This window comes from Sturnus vulgaris, chromosome 1, assembly GCF_052056855.1.
Source record: "Sturnus vulgaris isolate bStuVul1 chromosome 1, bStuVul1.hap1, whole genome shotgun sequence".
NCBI lineage: Eukaryota > Metazoa > Chordata > Aves > Passeriformes > Sturnidae > Sturnus > Sturnus vulgaris.
This window is the reverse complement of record NC_142243.1, coordinates 127,835,687-127,849,875: the sequence shown is the minus strand read 5'-3', so window position 1 is coordinate 127,849,875 and position 14,189 is coordinate 127,835,687.

The window sequence follows — 14,189 nt, the reverse complement described above, 5'->3', positions numbered from 1 at the left end:
TTCGAAGTAGTAAACTGGGTCTTTTCTCTCCTGTCTTATGAGAAATCAAAGAAGTACTGGACTACCAGCTCTGTTAATGTCTTTCACACAACAACAGCTCTGCTGATTGAATCTTTGCACATCTTCTCAACCTCAGACCTGGTTTAAGACATGACACATAGGGGAACTGAAATGTTATTTCACTGTCTCAGTCCAGTAGTATGGGGAAGAAATTTAAGGGGTTCATACTTCTCTTCCGAAGGAGGGGAGTTGTTCAATTCTTCTCGAAATGCCTCCACTGAATACAAATAAACCCCAAAACCAATTGAAGTTGTAGGCCACAGTCTGACGTGCCAATTACCAAAACATACATCAAAGAGAGTTCATATATGTCCTGACACAAATGAGCTTCTGGGCACCATGTTGGGCATCTTCAGATGGTCATGGTGACTGAGAGAGTGCCTGAGCATTGGAGGAAAGAAAATACCACTCCTATCTTCAGAAAGGGCCCAGAGGAGGACACCTGGTGCCCAGTGCCAAGACCAGAGGCCGTGGGTACCCACTGGAACACAGGACATTCCCTCTGAACATCAAGAAACAGCTTTACACTGCAGCAGTGACTGAGCACTGGCACAGGTTGCCAAGAAAGGTTGTGGAGTCTCCACCTGTGGAAATAGTGAAAAAAAATTCAGAACGTGGTCCTGGGCAACAAGGACCATGGGGCCCTGTTTGAGGGAGGAATGGACCAGGTGACCTCCAGAAGTCCCTTTCAACCTGTACCATTCTGTGATTCTGTTTTCATCTTACTTGGCCACTCTGGTTGAACACTGCTTCTTTTTGTTTCTCTACCTTTTTGAAAGCTTGGAGCTCCAAATGCCCTGACCTGGAGATGATTTGCTGCTGAGCTGGGAGGGTACAGTCTTCTCTTTGTGATCCAGTTATCAAAAGACAGCAGGGCATTGGGCTTCTCCAGAAGTAGGAAAGGTGGAATTGTACGTTCGGTGTATCCTTGAGGCTGGTTTACTCTTTGGCCTTCCCTGCAGTCCAAGGGAGACTATGGCTACTGCCTGTGGCTGCTGCCCTCTCCCACTTCCAACAAAGATATTCCTCCTTTATTCCTACTGTATGTATGGGCAAACTGAGAATAAGCTCAGTGAGACACATTTCCATCGGTCCAGGCTCTTGTGCAGTGTGAAAGGATGTGTATCCCAACTCAGAGTTTGGTGCCAGCCACACCAAGGTAATGGGCAGTGTTGTCAATGTGGCTGGCAGAAGCATCTGGCAACTGTCCTTCAAGAAGAGGTGATGATCCTGGACTGCTGTATGTAAATGTCCTCTCCTGGTAGTCACTGGCTACCTCCTGCCTGGCTGTTTGCCAAAGCCCTTGCATGAACTACCCTGGCCTGTGGCAGGTTAGCATGGGTCTAGCTGTTGAATTGCTTGACTCAGAGAAGGACATTTGAATAGGCCAGGCACGGTTTGCTCAAGTTCACCTAAGAGCAGGTGCTGATGTGTGATTTCATTCCCTCTTGGGGCCAGGCTTTGCTCTAAGTGGCTGAGGGTCTCACACACTCATTTGGGTTCCTGTTTGCCCTAGAAGATCGCTGCTAAATTCACCGTGGTGTTCGGTTCTTCAGCATGCCTAGGGAGGATGTGCAGCCTCGGAGCTGGCGTTTCCCTGGCCGGGCGGGCAGTGGAGAGGCACGGCCGGGAGCCAGCACAGACAGGCAGCTCGAGCTGTGAAAGAGCAGCGTCAGCTCAAAATCTTTGCCGTGCCCTTTGCACCTCGGGCTGCGGCATCTTTGCACACGCTGGATCACCGGGGAGCCGGAGTTTCATTTACCGACTGAGCGACTCTGAAAAAGGCGCTCCCCGCGGCAATTAGCGCTGCCGGCCGCCCGGCCCCGCGGCGGGTTAAAGCGAGCCGCCCGCCCGGGCTGGGGCACCGCGGGGATGGGGCAGAGCGGGGATGGGGCAGTGCCGGGCTGGGGGAGCGGGGATGGGGCAGTGCGGGATAGGGCAGCGGGGATGGAGCAGCGGGGATGGGGCAGAGCGGGGATGGGGCAGTGCCGGGCTGGGGGAGCGGGGATGGGGCAGTGTGGGGATGGGGCAGTGCGGGGATGGAGCAGCGGGGATGGAGCAGTGAGGGGATGGGGCAGTGTGGGGATGGGGCAGCGGGGATGGGGCAGTGTGGGGATGAGGCAGTGCGGGGATGGGGCAGCGGGGCTGGGGTAGCGGGGATGGGGCAGAGAGGATGGGGCAGTGCGGGAATGGGGCAGTGAGGATGGGGCAGTGCGGGGATGGGGCAGAGAGGATGGGGCAGTGCGGGAATGGGGTAGCGAGGATGGGGCAGTGCGGGGATGGGGCAGCGGGGATGGGGCAGAGAGGATGGGGCAGTGCGGGGATGGGGTAGCGGGGCTGGGGTAGAGGGATGGGGCAGAGAGGATGGGGCAGTGCGGGGCTGGAGCCGGCAGCGCGCTGGGGGGGCTCCGGGCGCCCGACCCTTTCATCGCTGCGCCGCGCCGCGCTCTTGTGTGAAAAACAAGGGGCACAATGCTGGAGTCGTAACCTCCTCACCCCTGACGGCATGGGAAAGTGCACTCCTCAGCTGTTGGGTATAGAAAGGCTGCTGCAGGCATGAGAAATGTTCATAAAAATGCCGTTTAGAGCTTGCCCTTCTACTCTGCACATGTCATCTTGCCTATCAAGCTGCCTAATTGGAAAATTAGGCTGGCCTTAATTTAGAGACCTAAAAGTTCATGCCAATAATTTCCCAGAGACTTTTTTTCACCCAATTATTGTTATAAGTGGTTTCAGTGCATTGGAAATCTTTATTGAAAAAGAAAAAATACACCCGGGAGGAGCAGATCTTGCATTTCAGAGACATTCTCTGATTTCTATGTGTGAAATTGTATTGTTGTGCAACCTGTGAATGATCACTAGGAGATGAATGTGAGGCCCTGTTGTTTTCCATGCATCATTCCTTATTTGACTGAACACAAAGAGCTCATCGTACTTTAATTTCCAGCATGCTATAATCTTATTTTGGAGCTTAATGCACCTGCTATTTTCTATCTGCTGAGGCTCTGAGAGCAGCAGTAAGCAGAAGCTGCCTTGCAGCTGTAAACATTTACCCCCAGGGTGGTGCATCTGTGGGCACCACTGATCCCAAGTCACCTAAGGAGACCTGATGGTGGGGTCAGGCTGGCTGGTTGAATACTTCCTGACTTTGATCAGGGCTCAGCCTTGCAGTTAGGCTGCACTCTATGTCTTTGAGATCTCTGCTGTGAACTGTGATTAGGTGATGTGGTGAACATCTCCTCTCTGAGTTTAGATTTGTCCATCTAAAATCCCGAGAAAGGCAGTGGTCACCAGGCACTTCAGGCTGTCTTGCTTATCCTCAGCTGCTAGGACGAGAAGGAAGGATTTCTACTGGCTCCTACTTGTACAACCTGTGGACAGGAGCTGTGCTCCACTGCCAGCTGGGCAAAGGCTCACACAGGCAGGATGGCTGAGTGCTTTTGTTGCTCCTGCCATTCACACGAGCAGTTGGCCACGTTGGAAGCTGGATGGTCTGACAAAATCTCTCATCGTGTGTCTTGACAGCAATAAGAGTGGCTGATGTGTACAGCAAGGAATAAAGCATGACTTAATAAATCTGCTAGTCCTCCAGATTTTTGTCCTTTTGCTGAAAGCTGCACACTGGAAGCATGGGAGCAGGAGAGGCCCATACCTAAGATGATTTTCAAGGTCAATATCGGGTACCTTGACATAGATGCAGTGTGCTGAGGCCATGGACACATCCTCCCTGGGTCCTGCCAAGCCATTTGCAGAGCTGCTGCTCTTGCACAGCTACCCTGCTACTTCTCACCCAAGAAACTCACTCCCAGATGAGTTCCCAACCAATTTTGACTCTGCTGTTTGTTCAATTTAAGTCTAGCTCATCATTATGGTTGCTTGTTTTGGAAGATGTGCTTATAGGGACAGGGGTGGGGAGATGGAGGGAGTGAGGGCATCTGGCACCGGTTGGGGCTGTTGCCTTTCCATCTCCAGAAGAAGAGCACTAGTGAGCACTGGGGCAAGAGGATGCCCATGGGTGAGACTACCAGGCACAGGTGAGGGGCAGGATGCAACCCCGGGATCAGGGTTTGTGAGGTTCAGCCATTCTCTTGGTGCAGTGATCCAGGAATGTGAGCAGGACCCCAGTTTCATCTCCCCTTAAAACTGTAACCACACAGGCTGGGCTGAGATCTAATGTTGATGCAGAAATGGGTTCACCTAAAGAATTCTTACAGGTGAAACCCAAAAAATCAGGATAAAGAAATTACAGGGAACAATGTGAAAACAAAGCAAACAAAACTCTTGCTCACTCCTACTCTTGGGCTCTATCCACCCTCCCTGCAGGCATATAGTGCTGCCATGGGAAGTCTTCTGGTGATAAAGCACCCAAGTGTCCCTGAGAGCATTGTTACCATTTCCCTCTTGCTGGAGTGCAAAACCAGGCCAGGATGGGACACACAGACTAAGAGCCCCTATATTCATGACAAAGAAGTATTCTTACTGTTCCACATTTATTAAGAGGTTTTGAAAGGGCAGGAGGTCTTCCTGGAGCAGGATTGAGTCTCATATGAGGGAAACTGGGCAGAGCAGGAGCTTGTGCAAGCGTGAGAGGTGTACAGTGTACAGTAAAGAATACAAATGTACATGTGTACTGAGGGGAGAAAATAGGCCATAAAAGGCTTCTTTCTTCCATTTACACAGAAAGACAAAAGCCTGCTGCTGACCCTCTGCAACAGTGCCTCTGGCAGGACCTTACTGGATCTCTTGTCTGGCTTGGTAAGATCCAGAGCTCAGCTGAGCCCCTCCTGTGAAAGAGTAAATTTCAATGTCTCTAACCTTATTTTGGGTGCCTTGTTTGCTGGTGGCAGTGAGGGCAGCAGGGTGGAAGAGCTGCAATCAAGCACCTTGGTGCAAACCACCATAGCATCTTGTGAGCTCTGAAGATGGGCAGCTGGGGAGGACCTTTTCCCAGGCATTAGTCCCAGCTTACCTGCTCTTTATTGAAAAGCACGATTGTACACACATATCACCCTATTCTGCAGGAAAGGGGACTTGGTGGTCACCCCAGGAGAAAGGGATGTTCCCTCTCTGCTGCCTTTCCTCTAGGCAGGCCCACACTTCAGCAGCGCGAGGTTAACGGGAGTTATCCTCCCTGCCCTCTGCAGCTTACAATGGAAATCAGTTCAACAGGATGAAAGGTTGATGGTGGGAAAGCATGTCAGAAAATACAATGCAGAGAACACAGCTCTTGGGAGAGAGCTCTTTGTTTTGTTATTTGAAAGGGCTCAGGATTTAGTCAAGGGGGTGTAGTTATAATTTACTTTAAGGGATGCTGACAACTGCATTTGTCAAGTTAGATTATGGTCATACTGTCATAAAGGATCACTCTGTTGTTTTACTGCTAGTGTATAGATGCATAAGTACTTTGGACCTCAATGAGGATAAAAATATGGCTCTGATGTGTGAAAACCCATACTGCTGCCTTAATTTCTGTGCTGCTACATGGCCCTTTGGTTGTGATAGGACTATTCAGTGTATACTTTTGAGCACTTGAATGAATTTTAAGTCTTTGTAGATCTGAAATTGCCTGACCTTCTCATAATCACACTCTTAATTACTTGTCCTAAATACAGTCAGACTGAATGGGATATACCTAGACATTTTCAAATACATGTGAGCTCAAGAGATCAGGCTGACGTGGGCACCTTGATCTGTCGGTACATTCTGAAGTAGGTAGTTATTTAGCAAAGCGACCTTGTGCCCCTAAGCTTCAGTTTTGCTATCCATTATCATGCCTCTCCTGCCAATTTATGCTACTGTGCTCACATAGAGTATTGCTATTTTCCATCTCTCTTTTGTTTCTCTTTGTTTTTTTAATATCAAACTCTCAAAGCCTGAGGATTGATCTATGGTGTTTTAGGTTTTTTTAGTTTTCCTTGGAAAACTGTCGCTATTTATATATCTTAATCAAACGTTTCCTTTCCACTAAAGGGCCTGCATGTTTGAGAAAGCCAAGTACTCCTAAGAGAGCTGCCAGCAGTGCAGCCCAGCATGTTTGCTGGGAGGAATGGTGCTTAGCAAGGGTACAGGTGCTTCTGGGGTACTGAGCCACATGGGGCAGCTCTGAACCATTTCAAGCTCCTGAGATGAAATACAGGCTCCTCTCGAGCTGTGAACCAGTGAATGTGGGCAGGCCCCTGCATGAAGCAGGTCTGATTTGAATGTAAATGACAGGATTTTGCTGCAGTTGTCCACACTGAGGTGCTAATGAAGAAACAACTTCATCCTTCTGAGTTTGGTGTTGTGTTGGTGTCAGGTCCCATGGCATCCCTTCTCTTCGTGGGAAAATAGGGATGAAGAACTGCATCTATGCATGAGTAGACAACTGCCTGGGATGTTTTTTTCCTTTTCACATTACTTTACAAATAGCCTTTTCCCTTCTGCCTCATGTTTGCTATTCTGCTGTGGTCCAGGAAAGAAGTACTCAAGCTCAGGGGAGTTCAGTCTTTCCACCCGGAAAGGTTATTCTGAATTAATTATTTTTTTGCATGAGGGTGAGTACATTAAAACACACTTCTCACAGCCAGGTGGGCAGAAGGGGATGTTGGCAGTGTACATCTAGTTCATCCAGTGTGGCCTCTGGGTACTCACTGGGCACTCATCTGAATTGAGGTCCTTCTAGAACACTACTTTTGGCTTTGTAAAAATCAAGTTTAACTGGCCAGCCCTGAGTTTATTATATGATGTTGCATTTGGAATACTCCAATTTTGAATCCAGCCATTCATTTAATTCCTGAAAAACACGTCCATGTCTGGAGGCTCAGCTAGGCTTGGTCACTGAAGCTGGCTCTCTGGCATCCAAGTGTCGCCATGCTCCCAGATTCACAATCCCCTGAAAGTTAAGCCCAGCGAGACACTGTTGAGCTTGCGGCGGTGGTTTCGGGTGCCGAAGGACAGGCTGTTGGGCTGTGCGGGCGGTGGCAGCCGGGGTGTGGCCGTGCCGGTGGCACAGCTGTCCTGTGGCTGCCGGGCGCGCTCCCGTGAGCCATGTGGCCAGCGCTGAACCGCGGCATCACCGAGCCACATCCCGACAGCTGACAGCCTGAATAATTTACTGCATGCAAATGGTGGGACCTGCTGTCTCCGTTAGAGCTGGGATCCGATTGCCACAGCCCATTAATCGCAATTGCTGGTTTGTGCTGACAGCAGCGGGGCCGTCACCCAGTGAGCGATTAGGCAGCTCCATCCCCCTCCGTGTCCTCCCCCGCCAGGGAACCTGCGACTCCTTCCTGCTTGTATTTTCATTTGATTGAACTGCGAAGCCAAACCCGGTGACTCTCATATGCTGTTGCCCCCGGGCCATGCAGTGAAGCCCCATCCCAGGGGAATGCTGTGGCTTCACACTCTAATTGTCTCCGGAGGGGGTTGTGATGTTGGCCCAGTGGCAGGCAGGGCGCTGGGTATGGAGAAGAGGCTCCCTGGCACAAATCCCACCGCAGGGGATGGGGACACTCTGCAGTGTGTCACCTTGCTGGCAGGGGACTGTCACCAGGGCCGCGCCGCTGCCCTGCAATGCAGCGTCTGGCATGACCATCAGTCCTGTTTTAAACACCCAAAGCAAAGGAGCATCTGCTCCCTGTCTCATCTCTTAGATTGCTTTGCCATTAAGCTTCTTCATGGCAGCCCAGCTTCTCTTTTTCATTTGCCATTTCCAGACTGTCTTTCCCACCCTTAGCTGAGTCATCCCCTACCATTTCTCAGATACCCTCTCTGCATTGCTCAGGTATTTTCTCAGGTGTGTGCTTCCTAAACCCTCCTGGTTCTTCTGCAAAGCAGGTTTGGTCCTTTGTTGATCAACCAACTCCTTGTGAATGCACTAGTTTTCAGTTTCGGCTTCTTTTGCCAATGGGACAGTAGCAGGATTAAGCTCCCAACACACAGCAATCATGTTGATTGGGGTGTTTGTAGCTCTGTTTTACCTATTACAGCATCCTGAGCACCTGAGAGAATAGGTGGCACAGCTGGGTCGAGGGAAGAGGCAGAAAAGAGGAGAGAAAGTTTTAATTTGTGCTAAAGTCTGGGAGAGCAGACTAGAAGGAAAGAAGGGGGGGAGGCAAGAGGACCGAATAGTGGGGCAAGAGCACACGTGGGCCTGGAGCAAGCCTGGACCTGGGGAAACTCCTCATCAGAACTGGGCACAAAGGAGCAGGGCTGCTTGTTTTGGCTTGCAGTGACAAATGATTGTTCTTCAAGTCGTCACCTTGTAATTGATGGCTGTGTGAGACAGCATGCCCACAGGAACAACTGTTATTTGAGTGGCTGGGGGATGCAGAGCTGGGCAAAAAAAGCCCCTCTGGAAATGGTGTCAGGAGCCTGTTTGGCATCTCTAAGTATGTGAGCTATTTCAGGTATGTTTGCTCCACTTCTCCGTTACTTGCCAGCACATGAAACAGCTATGCCTGTGTGTGCCTGCAAGCTGTGTATGAGAGAATATATACTCTGGTGCAATGATATGCAGATTTCCTTTAGAGCTCTCATGAGAGACCCCCATGGACAGCAGAAGAAAATGAGATATGCTGGTGGTTTGCTGCTCTTGTTGATACAAACTGTATTTAGTCTCAATCAGCTCTTGGGCATTTGAGAAGTGGGAATTATTTTTCTGATTCCCTTTCTTTATGCACTCTCTAGCACAAATCACAAATAGCACAAGCCCTCTGTTACCCATCTCCCCTCCCTGTCAATCCATGTGCTTAGAATATGCAGCTGAATCCAGGCAAAAATTTTGGAAAATCTCTACTGGAGGGAGGACTTCATCTGATCCCTTTCTAATTAGAATGTAATTAGGATTTGCCTATCTTGAAATGTGAAAGGCATTTGTATGTTAAGCAAATACTTAACAAAGGCTTATTTCAAGCTTGTACAAATGAATGCAGTTCTGCCTACTCAGTTTTCTCAGGAATATGAGCATGGAGGGTGAGATGGAACTGGTTTGTGTCCTTCTGGTGCTGAGAAACAGAGATGACTGAGGGCAGGTGTGGTAGAGATCTAGAATATTGTTTTATGCTAGGGATTGATTGTTCTTTTTGTGTAAGGAATAACTGCCCTCATGAATAGAAGGAGTTTGTCCCCAAAGCCTTGTTGCTCATCACGCCTAGTGGGATTGTTCCAGCTTAGAGGAGCTGTTTCCCATCCCACATGAACACTGGTCACCGAGCTCCAAACTGCCACCTTTTTCCAGTTTAGGCCTCCTCAGAAAGCCCCTTCAATTTTCCACTATAATAATAGGTATGAAAACTTATTGGGGGAAAAAACCCAACTCGCCACCAACAACAAAACAAGCAGATTTTTGAATTCATTTACCAAATGTCATGGTTTTCCATTGTTTTAATCTGACACAGCTTATTTCTGAGCCATGGATACAGCATCAAATCTCTAGATAAGTAGAAATCGCATTCAAAATGCTAGAAAAGTGGACTTCTCCTGAGCTTATTCTGGTTTCATCTCTCATTTCTCTGTTGTGCTGGGACCTGTTGTACCAGACAAGGCATGGAAGGATATTCAGCATCTCTGCAGGTGCAGAGTGCTGAACACAAATATTGTTTTGCAAGGACAAATTCACTAAACAAGTTTTACTTGGATGTTTTTGCTTAGGTTACATTGCAGAGCAGCCCTCTGCAGTGGTGGGGTGGTCCCCTGTGCCTGCTGGCTCTGCAATGTGCCATTTTCTCCCTCTCCTGGTGCTTTGCTCCCCCTTCACGCTTGGCTTTTATATGGAATTATTGCAGCAGCAGCCTGGGGGACGGGCAGGAAGAAGTGACACTTTGATTGACCATTTTATATAATCTTTAACAATAGAATGGTTTTAGAGGCTTGGTACAGCCTGTACTCAACATAAAACCCAGTCTGTTATCGAGAAGTGCTTAGATGGGGAGATAAGCTGTTAATGCTAGTGGAGGAACATTACTGCATAAGAATACAATGATGATATTTTTTTCCCACTTCCACTCTTTTTTCTTTATTTAAAATGTTCCCTTGAGCATTACCTGATAGACTTGACTTTTGCATCAGGTCATTGTTTTGGTTGGACAGGCTGAGATCTTTTCCTTATTTTAGCTATTGCTAAAATTGCATTTTTTTCCTTCTTTTTTAAATATCTCAAGATACAAGCTGATCAAGCCACACAGGTTCCAAGCTGATAGATAGAAGCTTTTACATCCTAAGAAGTAAACCCTTGTTCCAGATTACAGGGATATGTATTATCTACTGATATTAATACTTAAGTAAAACAATGTAATGAAAGTTTTTACTTTTTTTTTTTTCCCTGAAACTCTTGCTTAACTAGCAGCTCTTGTACTCTGTACAAGAATGCATGCTGGTGAATGTCCAAATAATATTTCTATGATGTGCATTGTATACAAGAATGATACTTGGACAGTCTCTCACCAGAGCCATCCTTTGGGATTTGTCATGGAGGAATGAGAAAGAAACTCACCTGCAGATACCCTGCTGGTGCCCAAGTTTGCCAACCAAGCAGTGGGAGAGCAGGGAACAGGGCTCTTGGCTTCCTTGTGTTCAAAGGGGAATGCAGGAGCCTCCACGGTGAGTTCTTGGCATGTGCACCTCAATTCTGGAGTATGCTGGCTGTCCCTCAGCTCCGCAGAAGGACGAGGTTCTCCAGGACAGTGGGAGCTTCTGGTCTGGCATCAACAAAGGGATCTTTGCCCTCATGAAACTGGCCCTTCCCAAGGAGCTCTCCATGGCATCAGGGATGTTGTCCACACGCAGGACACCTTAGTGGGCCTGTCACACCACACGTGTCATTTCTGTGTCAGCTCCATCCTGCTCTGCCAGGAGGGAAAGTACTGTGCAGTCTGGAGGGTGCCAGGGGGACTTCTGGGTGGGAATTTCATTTTCTCAGGGGAGATGGAGGGCTCTGTGAGGGGAGATGATGCGTGGAGAGATATCTGGATTAAGGAAGGATTGGCGAGAAGAGCCTGCCCCTTGGGAATAGCAAGATTTGAAGGAATCCTGCCCAAACCCTCAGTGCACAAAGGGGTGGTGGGGAAGCACCTGGTGCCAGTGGCTCTCCTGACTTGTCAAATGATGAAGTGAGAGGCAATACTTCTGCAAAATGGCACTGCAGAGAGGAGCAGTTCAGCCTTGTCGTGTTGTGGTGGGGAAGGCAAGTGTCCCACTGGGACATGTAATGGGAGAATGGCTTGGTAGGACCTGCAACCTCATCCTTCCCCTCTGCTCCCACTTGTGTGCCCTCCACTGGGGCAACAGTTCCAGTTTCAGTTTCAGCACTGCAAAAAGGTCAGTTGTTGAGAATGCGGAGGGAAAGAGTACTCAGGGACCTGGGATAGATTTCTGACGAAACATTGACAAATCAGTATTGTTTGGACTAATAAAAATATGGAGGGCTTCAAGAGAGTAGACATCAGCTGTGGGGAACAGTGTTCTCTGTGTCCGTGGAAGACAGGAAAGAAAAGTGATGGTTTAAATTGCAGTAGGAAAGCATTGCATTAGACTTCATAAAATAATTTCTGTCAGTAAGGAAACTGAAGGAGCAGGATAAATTGCCAGAGGGAACTTGTGCAGCTTTTGTTATTGGAAGTCTTTAAGAACAGCTCAGACAAACATCCACCCAGCTGCTATCCTGCCCTGACTTCTTGAACTCTTTCCTCTTCTAGGACCTATTCAGCAGAGGGTGTTAAACGTGTGCTTGACTCAGACTGGAGTCACAGGCTTTGTCTTGGCTAGGATACAGGCGTTACAAAAAGTGTTAAAATTGATCCATATTCAGGAAAGCATTAAACCACACGAATCATTGCAGGCACGTTTAGCACCCGGTGGGTTTTGTCTTGCGTAGGAAGGAAAGGGCTGGTAACAGAATGTCTTAATTAACACATTTCAGAACTCCAGTGTGGATGCAGTCGTGTAACTTTCAACATCTCCTTGCTGGCCAAGTTGAAAGCAACGCTGCCAAAACTTCCCAACACGTCTTTAAAGCCGGACCAAGGACCAGCCCAGGGGGTGAAGCATGTATTTGCAATGAAGCATTTGCTTAGTTCCCACCGTGGCTGCAAGGGCACCAGGAGGGGGTTTTGGTGTCTGGAGTCAGTGTTTATCCAGCAGGAGGACATGCCATGGTGGATGTGTGCAGGGTGCACCCATCCTTTGCACACAGCTCTGCCCACGGGCTGCTCTTCCTAAATCCACACTGCAGTTTCTGCCCAACAGGATCACCGTGCCCAGGGCTCCTCAGAGCATGTGGGGTGATTTCTGGTCTCAGCAGAGTGCAGCAGGCCTGATGGTGATGAAAGTTTAGTGTAAGATCCATCTGTCCGAGACCACCAGGATGTGCAGCTATGCCAGCTGTGCTGGATGCTGGGTACTGAGAGCAGCTTCTGCCTGCCCAACACTCAGCCCCAGTAAGTTGGTTGCCTCCACTTTGTCTGCTCACATTGCTCCATTCATTACCTTAGCACTGATGTTGTTATGCAGACAATGCCTAATAAATGATGAAATTATAATTAATTTTTTTTTCTTTTGAAAGTTTTTTTTTTAACAGTGAAGGTCCTTCTCTAGACCCTGGATCCTGCATAGTAGGGTGCCTTCCACTTAAATTTGTGTGTGAAGTTAGTGGAAGAATACAAATTATATACTTTTATATTTTAAAATAGAATCAGTTTAGAGATAGATAGTTTAGAGGTCAGAAGACTGTAGCATACTCGACTACCTTCATTCAAAAGGAGATATGTTTGATATATATGAACAATGTTTTCCTCCACCTGTGGAATGACTATGAGCAATTGCTTCACACAACTCACACTGGTACTTTTCATTTCCCTTTCAGAATATGATTTATATCAAACTATTGTTGTGTTTGTGTCCCCTCTGATTTATCACTTTTCTTAGCTTTTCATGCTGAAGACTGTCTTCTCTCTTGCTTCATTTAAAACCATCAGCTTTTTTTCTCACTGTAGGTTCTGTGGCAGAGCTTTGCATGCACTGCTTATATCTTTGCTGACCTCCAAGGCTCCACGGGATGTATTAATTTCCTCTAAGCATCTGCAAAACCTTATTGGTTTTTAACAGGACTTTATCACGACCTAAAATGTGTTTGTCCTGTCTGAAAAAAAATGTGATTTTGTTAAAATATCTCATAGATTTGCTTTTTTAGGCTATTTATGGAGGTGCTGGATGACAACCTGTGCAGCAACAGGCAGATGGTCACAATAGTAATGCTTGTATTGGAGCCTGTTTTCAGTCTAGCCATTGCTTGACACTCATGGAAAACACTTAGCTACAGCTTTCATCATCAAGAGAACCCATTTTACAATGGATAGATGGAGAGAGAGAGATTTAGATAGATAGATAGATAGATAGATAGATGCCAGCCAGCTTCACTGCAGTGTGAGGGGGGTTCCATGAACATGCAGCCTCACCTTCTGCCAACTGATACCAGGATGAGGACTTGGAGGATCATGTCCTTTTGTCTCCACAAAGCCACCAGGGAAGTCCCTGCTCTGTTGTCATGAGTGGCAAAACCTCTGTTAAAATCCACAGGACCTGTATTTTTCCCTGTGTGTTTCCTATGACACACGCAGCCATGCAAATCAGAAATAATACTGTAAACATTGAAGTGGTCTGGTGTAAAAAAAGGCTGGCAAGACTCTGGGGATGAGTCAAAACTTCATTTTTAATCCCAGGGCTGGCCGGCTGTTGCTATTCTGTTATCAACCTTTCTTCACCCCCCAATATTTTGATTCCAAAAAAAGAGACTAAAAACAATAATTGCTTGCTTAGCAGTGATTTCTTTATAAACATTATAAATAGATGAGTACTGCACTGCCCTACACCAAGAGTTTGAAAAGGGTATTTAGAAGGCTCCTTAAGTTAAATGAAGTATAAGATCTTTATTGGTCTGTGGGCTGTAAGCGCCTGTGGCAATCCAGGGACAAACCAACAGAAAAAAGAAAAAAAAAAAGTACTCTTTGATAAATAACCTTTCCATATTAAATGCACATCAATCTGACATCCACAATTAGCTGTCAGGTGCTTGGCTTTGCTAGCAAAGGCCAATTTTCAGATTAGTGCTAATTGCAGGGCGGGCTGACACATCAGCTCAGAGCCCTGGTAGCCAA